At 45.6% G+C, this 10,493-nt stretch overlaps 1 non-coding gene across 1 annotated transcript; it reads right to left on the minus strand.

Moving 5' to 3' along the window:
- Nucleotides 1-10,135: 10,135 nt before the first annotated feature.
- On the minus strand, nucleotides 10,136-10,274 carry LOC128574363 (small nucleolar RNA SNORA8). Its single transcript, XR_008376735.1, has one exon. It is a non-coding gene; the product is annotated as a small nucleolar RNA SNORA8 (small nucleolar RNA).
- Nucleotides 10,275-10,493: the final 219 nt, after the last annotated feature.

A 10,493-nucleotide genomic window follows, 5' to 3' on the forward strand; every position in this document is an offset into this window, starting at 1 on the left:
TCTGAATCTTGGTAAATGAAAGATAAAATTTTAACCCATAGGCTCTTCCTCCTGGTTCTGGCACCCCATTTACACAAGAATAGTGAAGGAAATATTTTTACTCCAAAATTTTGACACATTAAATTGACTGAAATAGACCTGCACCATTGGCTCCCTCCAAAGCTTTGAAGTTACTTTATCTCTCTGAGATACAGACCTACCTAGGAAAACAATTGTCTTTCCTTCCCTTTTCCCCTTACCTCCATATCTATTGCAGGAAGGAAGATCAAGGATGCAACCAGACCTGGCCCAATCCATTTAAAGAATAATGCCCATCTCTTAGGTTAATTTAATTTCCAAAGAGAATCATTCACAAGTCAATTTGCCCCCTACCATCCATTCATTCTCTACAGTATCTATTCATCCTCTCTAGTAATAATTTATTGCCCCTCAAGAGATTTACCTATAGTTCTTATTTCCCCTCTAAAATGAGGATAAACTTCTGGGCTGGGATATTGAGTAACTCCTCTGTGATCTCCCTGTGTGCATGGTAAATAATTTTGTAATCTCTTTCTTTTATTAATCTGCCTTATTGTGAGTTAATGTTTCAATGAACCTTTTGGAGGCTGCGGGGAAATTTTCCCTTCTCTTCCACAAAGGAGAAAATCTAAACTCCATAATATAATTTAGAGGTTTATTCTGAGCCAAATGTGTGCAACCACGGCCTGGGGGACACAAGTTCTCAAGATGTCTTGAGAAAATGTGTCCCAGGTGACCAGATTATAGTTTGGCTTTATGCATTCTCAGGGATAGGAATTACAGGTAAAATAAGAAATCAAAACCGGTTATGCATTGGTTTGACCTGAGCAAGTGGGACATCTTGAAGCCAGGGGTTACAAGCCTTAGATGGGTCTTAGGAAGTTTTTATTTGGCAATTGGTTGAAAGAGTTAAGCTTTGTCGAAGACCTGGAGTTGGTAGGAAGGAAAGCTTGAGTTGCAGCAGGGGTTGCTATTGATGTCAGGATTTCCTTGCCTGGTCTTTGGGCTCAGGAATTAAAGAATTAATTCATGGACCACGAGATAGTGAGAGGACAGATCTTGTTGCAGATAAGAGAAAAGCAAAGCCTCCGGTGCAGCCGAGGACCCCAGGCAGGTTGCCACTTCTGGCTTTTTGTCTGGGGTTGTAAGTCTTAAGTTTTCTCTCAGGTATTGGTGGTGAACTCTGGTTGGCTCCTTCAAATTACAATAGCTTGTGGTTACCAGCTCCCTGTTCATGCTGGTGGCTCCTTCACCCAATCCTCTTGCAGGTGGGTCTTTCCTCCTGACAAGTCCCACCCAGTGACAGTTTTAACAATGTTTGCTTAATATCATCGGATAATTCTTCCATGATTTATCTTTTATGTATACTTTATTTGTTAAAAGCTGAATTCAAATGACATCCACACACTTGCATTTGGATAGTACGTCCTATGTGTTTTTTAAAGCTTACAATAGTTCTCTTCCATTTATTTTTAGTTTTATTATTTGTTGAAGAACATGTGTCTTGTGATATTTGCCACATTCTTCTAGGATTTGGATTTCACTGTTGTTTTCATTGTTTCTCTACCTCACACAGGGAGGGGGTGTGTACATCTTAAAGCATCTTTTAAGAAGTTATATAATATATATGATTGCCCCATCTGGGCAAGATTGATCAATTGATTCAACATGATTCGTGAATTAGTTTTAGTTTCTCCACCCAGCTTTTAACTGTTTAAGCATTCCTTAATGATCATTGCCTAAATTCATTAGTTCATAAGAGGTGTTAAAGGTTTTATTTTAATGTTCTGTCTGGATATATTATTTAAAATTATTGTATAAGAAATGGCCTTTGTACATTTATTTTGATTTTTTGTCATTCATAAATACAAAATGCTATTTGTACTTCATTAGTGTTGAAAGACTAAAATGCTATTCGTACCGCAATACTCAAGACAAGTTAAGTCACTTAACTACATCATTCTTTATTTACTTTGAACAAAATAGGGCAATTAAAAAAAGATGTACTAAAGATAGAGTTCACAAATTATCAGAAAAAAAATAATAATCTAGGCTTAATTGGAGTAAGTGTCAGCATAAAGTCCATGATCAGGAGGAATTCCATTTTGCCATGGACTGCAGAGATGTCCACAATCTGGAAGACCTGGAAGAACACAGACAGAAGGAAAAGGTGTCCTAGCTGACATTGTCAGGCCCTGGCAATGGCCCTGGCCATCTTGCAAGTGGACTTGGTGGTCATCAGGATGTAGAACACCACCTGAGCCACGCATTTCCCATCCACCCTTGCTCACAGGGATGGTGGGTGGGATCTAGGGGCACTGTGCAGCCAGGTCAGGGTTGGGCCTCCTCCTCCCCCAGGGGGCGGCTAGCAATCTATGCTGCTGCAGCTGACAGACACAAAGCTTACACAGCCCTAGTATCAGGGAGCTTTCTACCTTTGATGGAAGGAGAAGCTCATCTCATTTCCTGCCTCTGACGTGGGGTATCTCAGGAGAGGTGGTCTCCAATGGAGAGCCTGCTCTGTTCCTCTGAGCTCCAGCTCAGGAACTACACCCACCCGCTGAGCACCACAGGGCCTGGGGGCTGCCTTCCCATGCAGATGGGGAAACCAAGGCCAACACCACTCAGAGTCTGGGCCGTACTGTGTAGTCTCAGCTTCTGCTGAGTGCCCCCTCCATTCCACCCTAGGGCTGAAGCTTCTGCGCTCAGACTGAGGTCATCATCACCCTGCTTCTCAAGCACATGTCCCCAAAACCACCACAGCCGTGGCCACCTGGAAAGGGTCTGGCATTCAACCAGCATCATACCTGGCAAGGTGTAAGAAGGAAGGAGGCCTGCAGGTGGATGAGCCAGGGCACTGAAATGAGGTCACAGGTCTGTTGCCTCCAGGCTGGTGCCAGTCCCTGAAGAGTCAGACTTCACTGCAGCTGTGTCTTGGCCTGAGAGCCACAGCCACACCTTACCAGCACCCTTTTTTCTCTTCCCAGTTGTGTTCATGACGGTTCATGACACCTCCCTGGCTGGAGGTGATGGAAGGTCCTAAAGGAAGAGGCTTCAGGGGCCGCTTGGGCTTGTCTTCTGACTTGAATCTCTGGGAGTGTGGACACCTTCCAAGAGATGATGAGGCCCTGGAGCTGCTGTCAGTGCCTTACTTCTCAACCCATCCTTCCTGTGTGTCCATCCTGGGCCCTGTGTCCCTCACTGTCAGTGCAGAGACAAGCTTCCTGAGTCCTCCATCCCGAGCCTTTAGTCCGGCGCCATCCTTACCTTGTCCACCCGCTGGCGCCAAACATCCTGGGTCCTCGTTCCCTCACCATCTTTCTAGCGCCATCCTTCCCGCGTCCTCCCTCCCACGCCATCTTTTCCACATCCTCCATCTCACGCTCTCAGTCCTGTGCCATCTTTCTCGCGTTCTCAGTCCCGTGTCATCCTTCCGGAGTCATCAGTCCCGCATCATCCTTCCGGCGTCCTCCGTCCCGCGCCATCCTTCCCTCCTCCTCAGTCCCGAGCCATTTTTCCCGCATCCTCCCTTCCGTGCCATACTTTCCGCATATTCCTTCTCGCGCTCTTGGTCCTGCTCCATCCTTCCTGCTTCTTCTGTCCCGCGTCCTCCCTCACGCACCATCATAACCGTTTCCTACATCCGGTCCCATCCTTCCTGAGTCCTCAGTCAAGCGCCTTCCTTCCCGCGTCGTCCTTCCCATAGCCTCCATCTCGCATCCTCCCTCCCATGCCAGCCTTCACACGTCTTCCGTCCAGTGCCATCTTTCCCGCATCCTCCCTCCAGGGACATCCTTCCTATGTCCTCTGTCCTGTGCCATCCTACCCGCGTCCTCCATCCCGCGCCCTCCTTCCTGCCGTCTCGCGCTCCTGCACCTGCTGGCCTACAGCCCCAGTGGAGGTTTACTGGTCCACTTCCAGCCCGCGCACCACGTCTGTTGGAGACTTTCTCGCACTGTCTGTCCCGCCACTACGGGCCATGACACGGTATCAGCAACACTACCGCTGCTTCTTGACTCACTGTGATCCTGTGAAGAGTTTGGGGACATCCAGAGAGTTTTATTTCTTCAGGAAAAGACTCTGTAGGCTTCATGAGCAGCAAGATCTGAAGCCTGCTTCCTGCCTTAGGGGGCAGCCCAGGCTGGGGTGGGAGTTTAGAAAGTCGTGCCCTTGTCCATCCCTGTCCTCAGCCCTCAGTCCCTGCGGGTACCTATGAGCGACTGCCCCGTAGCGGGGGGGGGGGGGGCAAGTTTGGAGAAGCCAAGGCCTGTAATCCCTAAGGTGTCCCTTGTGACATGGACCCTGTGTGGGGTTGGCACTGACATGCCCTGGGAGGGGGAGACCCCGGAGATGAGTTGGGTGCCACAGACTCTGAGCAGGGCCTGCAGAGAGTTGACCCCATTGGGGGCGATCCTTGAGGCGGCCTGTGCACCACTTCCCCCTGGTGGGGCCACCTTAGAGATGCCACAGCTGGCGATCCCAGAGGTGACCTGTGCACAACAGACCCTGGGTGGGGCTGGCAGGGAGATAACCACAGTGGGGGCCATCCCTGAAGTGATCTGTGTGCCACAGACCCTGAGCGGGTCTGACACAGAGTTGCCTCTGGTAGAAGCCATCCCTGAGGTGAGCTGTGCACCACTCCCCTGTGCTGTGGCCACCTTGGAGATGCCACAGATATCCCAGAAGTGACCTGTGCACAACAGACCCTGGGGGCAGCTGGCACAGAGATGACCACAGTGGGGGCCATCCCTCAGGTGATCTGTGTGCCAGAGACCCTCAGCGGGGATGACACAGAGTTGCCTCAGGTAGAAGCCATCCCTGAGGTGAGCTGTGCACCACTCTCACCTGGTGAGGCCACCCTGGAGATGCCAGAGGTGACCTGTGCACAACAGACCCTGGGTGGGGTTGGCACAGAGTTAACCATAGTGGGGGCCATCCCTGAGCTGATCTGTGTGCCACAGACCCTGAGCGGGGCTGACACAGAGTTGTCTCGTGTAGAAGTCATCCCTGAGGTGAGCTGCGCGCCACTCCCCCATGGTGTGGCCACCTTTGAGATGCCACAGTTAGAGATCACAGAAGTGACCTGTGCACAACAGACCCTGGGTGGGTCCAGAATGGAGATGACCGTAGTGGGGGCTATGCTTGAGGTGACCTGTGTGCCAAAGACCCTGAGCAGGGCCAACACTGAATTGCTTCGGGTGGAAGTGATCCCTGAGGTAACCTGTGCACCATTCCCACCTGGGGGAGCCACGTTGGAGATGCCACACCTGGAGATTGCGGAGGTGAGCTGTGCAGCACTCCCCCCTGGTATGGCCACCTTTGAAACACCACATTTGTTGATCCCAGAGGTAATCTGTGCACAACAGACCCTGGGTGGGGCCGGCACAGAGTTGACCTCAGTGGGGGCCGTCCCTAAGGTGACCTGTGTGCCACAGACCCTGAGCGGGACTGACACAGATTTGCCTCTGGTGGGGGCCATACCTGAGGTGAGCTGTGCACCAATCCCTCCCAGTGTGGACATCTAGGAGATGCCACAACTCAACATCCCAGAAGTGACCTATGGACAACTGAACCTGGGCGGGGACTGTACTGAGATGCCACAGTCAGAGAAGAACTACAAGGTGACATGTGGGCGACCACCCCTCAGTGAGGCCAGCTCAGAGACATCAAGAGTGGCAGCATGTGCCATGGGGCAACAGCAAACTTTGATGAAGGTATGTGGTGGGCTTTGGGCCCCAGGCTGGGCCACTGGTGGCTGCTCTGTGTGAATTATGGGGGATATTCCACTCCCACTGCAGGTGTCCAGAATTGACTCCAGGTCTGGGAAGTGGTGGTGAGAGGTGGAGGGTGGGTGTAGGATGCTGACCCTGGTGAGACCATGGGGACATGAAGCTTTGGCCTACCCTCGACCAAACTGGGCCACCCAGGGGGGTGATAGGTCTTGGATTACTGTAGAGAGGGCAGAAGTGGTGGTCTGTGGTGGTGTTGCTCCTCTGGCCATTAGGACTCTGGAGGCTAGAGAGGGGTGCAGGTGTTGTTGGGGGAGTAAGGGTGGCATGTTTTCCTCATTGTTGGGAGGGTCAACCTGGGCAATGACTTACAATATTTCCCTAGATAAACATAGCCACCAAGTGGCAGGAAGAATTCTACTTGAACAGTCCCTTCAGAATAACTCAGCCATCAAGTAGCAGGAGGGCTCCCATGGAGTCCAAGTTTCTGTAGAAGGATTCCCAGCAATTGTACCTGGGTTCAGAGCCATTCAGCTCACTTAGGAACTGGCACTGGTGTTTCTGTCCATGTCACTGAGCTCCCCATCCCCCTGCATAAGTCACTCTGATATTTGGCCCTGTATTTCCTTATGGCAGTGGAACCCTTCGAGACTCTCTGGAAACAAATGGCTGATAGAGGGATATCTGGCTCTTCCTTAAGATCATTCTCAAGGTGCTGCAGGGACATAGGGAGTTGCACTGCCTCCCTGCTTGTCCTGATTTTACTGCCATTCCTAAATCTTCCCTCCAGGATTTTGGGTTGGCCAGAGGGCCATTGAAGAGGGCTGAGAGCCCTGCCCCAGGGTTGGAAGTGTCTGAGCTTCCCAGGACATTGACTGTGGGTGAGAGCCATCTAGAGGTGTTTGAGAACTCCATGTACAGGGTGCACTGCCTCCTCATCCTTTGATGTATTGAGTCTGCAGTTTGTACTCAGTGTTTTTTCCCTTCGGAGATTAAGGGAGGGCATGAATATGTGTGTGTGTGTGTGTGTGTGTCCACAAGTAAAATCAAGTATTTCTGATATGCCTCCTTTTTTTAGTCCAGTCTTCCAGCATTGAGACTCTCTTACACTTCATATTGCAATGCAAATCCTTGGCTCCCAGAGTTCCTTTCTTCTTGCCACTTCTGTAGTCACATCAGCCTAAGGAGTTAGATTTCTGATGGTTGTGTTCCTAAGAGGTGTGGGTAATGGAACCACTGACATTGGGCTTTCACACTATAAAGTATAAACTAGGTTATTGAACCACTGAACTTGAGAGGGATTAGACTATTCTGGGAATGTGATGGAACCTGTGGGCTTTTTCTGTAGAGAGGCACCAAGTATACAACTTGGCAAAAAATTAAAAAAAAAAAAATTCAAGTAAGTTGGCCTAAATATAATTCATAGTTAATAACTCTTGAATGAGACATTTGAGAATTTCCCTTTTAACCTATTTCCATCCTACCTTTTATTATTAATGTTGTATCTAATTCCTACAGTTGACTGAAAAATATTTGGGCATATAGTTTTTACAAGGGAGCCAGAAGATTAATGAGGGGAACAGCAAAACTGAGGCCAGAGCAGTGGTGACAACAATAATTTGGGAGAGATCTCTGAGGGCTTGGGAGATTTTGTGAGCTAAGAATTACACCAAAGAAGTCCAGCCCCTTCCAAATGTATGATTTGCCCTTAAAAGCCATAGTTAGGTTTTCTTTTACTAGGTTTTTTTTTCCAAATACTGTGATCAACATCCACTTTATTCACTGAGCACACAAAGCAATCTTACTTCCTATACAAGTTTTTCATACTTGCTATCCTTTTTAAAAAATCTTTTCTATTTTAGATGTTATATTTTTATCTGCATAATGAAATTGTAGGGTCCTTGGTATATAAAGATGGGCAATCCAAAACTTATTGAATTAGATTGAAAATCAATGTTTACATTCTTATAAACCACATGATCTTCATTTATATTTTCCTAAACAGAAAACAAACATATTAGTAGGCAGAGGGAGGATCATTCCATCTCTTCTCCCAGAAGAACAGCCTCCTACTGGCAGGTAAGTGTGAGGCTTTGTACTGCACATGTGGTGTGTGCTTAGAACATTATATTCCATGGTGAGTTTCAGGTCACATTTCTTGTAGGTGTGGATTTTGTTGTTGTTGTTGTTTTTCATTAGCACCAGCATTGTGTGTTTAAGAATGAAAAAATTGACTTCTAATCTGAGGTTACTTTACAAGGCCTATATTTTGTAGGAATCATAAAGCCTTTCAGAGCTGGTGTGTATGCTCACTTGGTTTCAAAGTGATTCAAAAGTATATCTCACATCACATAGTACACAAGCATCAAGGTTGCATATTTTGTCAAAGTTTAAAGTTGATTTGTAGAAACAAGTGGAAATAAGAATAGTAAAATCACACATTGTGTTATTCACCAAACTTTCCTTTTTTTTTCTTTGAGACAGAGTCTCACTCTGTCACCCTGGGCACATGGCATTAGCCAAGCTCACAGCAACTCACACCCCCAGGTTCAAGTGATCCTCCTGCCCAAGTAGGGGAGATTACAGGCACACACCACAACATCTAGCTCATTTTTCAATTTGTATTAGAGACTGGGATTTTTTTTCTTTGCTTTTTTTTTTTTTTTTTTTTTTTTGAGACAGAGTCTCACCCCATGGCCCTCAGTAGAGTGCTGTGGAATCACAGCTCACTGCAACCTCCAGCTCCTGGGGTTATGCGATTCTCTGGCCTCAGCCTCCCCAGGATCTAGGACTATAGGCACCCACCACAACACCTGGCTATTTTTTTGTTGCAGTTTGGGGAGCCAGGTTCAAACCCGCCACCCTCAGTATATGGGGCCAGCACCCTACTCATTGAGCTTCAGGCACCACCCTAGAGAATGGGTTTTGTTCTCATAAACTTAGCCTGTATTGGATCGTTTAACTTACTGATCTGTGGCAAAGACCATCTGCTACTGTCAACACCTGTGCATTTGTGTCACCATCTGTGTGCTCCAATAGGACTCTGCTGATCGACGGCCCAGTTGAGCTGAAAAGAGGCCTGAAGAAGCAGAAGCGTCATATATTCTTGTACAATGATGTGTTTGTTGTGGCCAAAACCAAGTAAGTGGACTGAATATTCTCCACAGTAATCATTATCCAATTGCATTTTCACTAGCAAAGATACTCTTTCACTCAATGGACTCAGTGCCTATGGTCACAATGTCTAGTCTCTGTTACTATGCCCAGCATCTAAATTGAGTTTTATAATTCTTTCCTTTTTTGGTAAAGAAATGTGTCAATTATTTATGCAACAAGCATTCATTTAGTTCTTGTGCCGTGCCCTGAGTTATGTAGGAGATAAAATGGAGAAGGTGATGGGTTCAATCCTGGCTCTTTGTACCTTCCATTTTAATATGGGAACTTATGTGTGATCTGCATTATAAAGCACAAAATGTGTGAAACCAAATATGGAAGAGTCTGTTCATTCCAAAAGACTTGTAATTACAGTTTTATGTGGCCTAAATAACAGGCATCATGAAATAAAATTCAATCTATAATTCAGTCTTTTTTCATTTTATAAAAATCTAATGATTCACAGCAGCAGGGTGAAAAGTACTTTAATTCAATATAGAAAGAAGCTATCATGCCACAACCCCTTTTTTATGTCAGGTAAATTCAGTGCACCCTAGGGGAAGCACTTCAAACTAGATTATCCATATGCGGGATTCTGTGCTTCCTGTAATGTTCGTTGTGATCTTATAAGTTTTGTTTTTTGTCTTTGTGATCTTTATAAGTTCTGTTTAAGAGTTTTGGCCTTAAATATTGCATGAAGCAGAGTTTCAGGGATACTTGCATGTATGAGGTCTCTTTGATTTTACTCTAGTTTTGCCATAAAGTTCTGAATGCTGAAAAGGACCCAAATCTCCCTATACATTCACTTCATCCTACTCAATGCCTTCTGTTCAATTTTCTGGTCTGTCTGAGCAGTAAAAATGTCTATTAAATGAAGGGATATGATGGTTTCTACCATGTGGGTCTGAGAAGGATTAGGTGTTAATTGACTGAAAGTAATTTCACTTCTGTATTAAAAATAGATCACCTTCTACATCCTGAGGGATAAATATTGATTTTGTCAAACCTGTTTTTTTTTTTTCTTTTCTATTTTAGGCTATATTTCTCAGTTTAAGCAAGAGTATAAGGGGGGAATTTTTCACCAAAATCTTAAGGTTTAAAATGTAAAATATTCTATGCTTCTATAGACTAGAAAATCTTATAAACTCTTAGGTGAAAACATAAATTCTTCCAAACTCAGGTTTTTTTAGTGGCTCTCTTTTAACATGAAAATTTCATGAACATTTTTTTTTTTACAATGTATCAATAGAAATACCAGGTTTAACAAGCACAAAGCCAAGAAAACCAACGATGCCAAATACTGAATTACTATGGCACTGACCTTTGAACACGCCAGCAGGAGTTCCCTGCTGGGTGCAGATACCACGCAATGCAAAAATTTGATGAACATTTTAATAAAACATGTATAGTTTTGTGACCATCCTTGAAGTCTTTTTGGAAATAAACAAGTCATAGATAATAAATGAGTAAATTTTTTGTAAAAGTAGTAAATTTAAAGTAAAGACATTTTCTCCAAATTCTATGCTCAATGAATAGAAAAATTAAATGGCTATTTTATATGCCTTTTTTTGTACATGCATGCATGAGGAATAA

This window comes from Nycticebus coucang, chromosome 21 (assembly GCF_027406575.1).
Source record: "Nycticebus coucang isolate mNycCou1 chromosome 21, mNycCou1.pri, whole genome shotgun sequence".
In the NCBI taxonomy this organism is placed as follows: domain Eukaryota; kingdom Metazoa; phylum Chordata; class Mammalia; order Primates; family Lorisidae; genus Nycticebus; species Nycticebus coucang.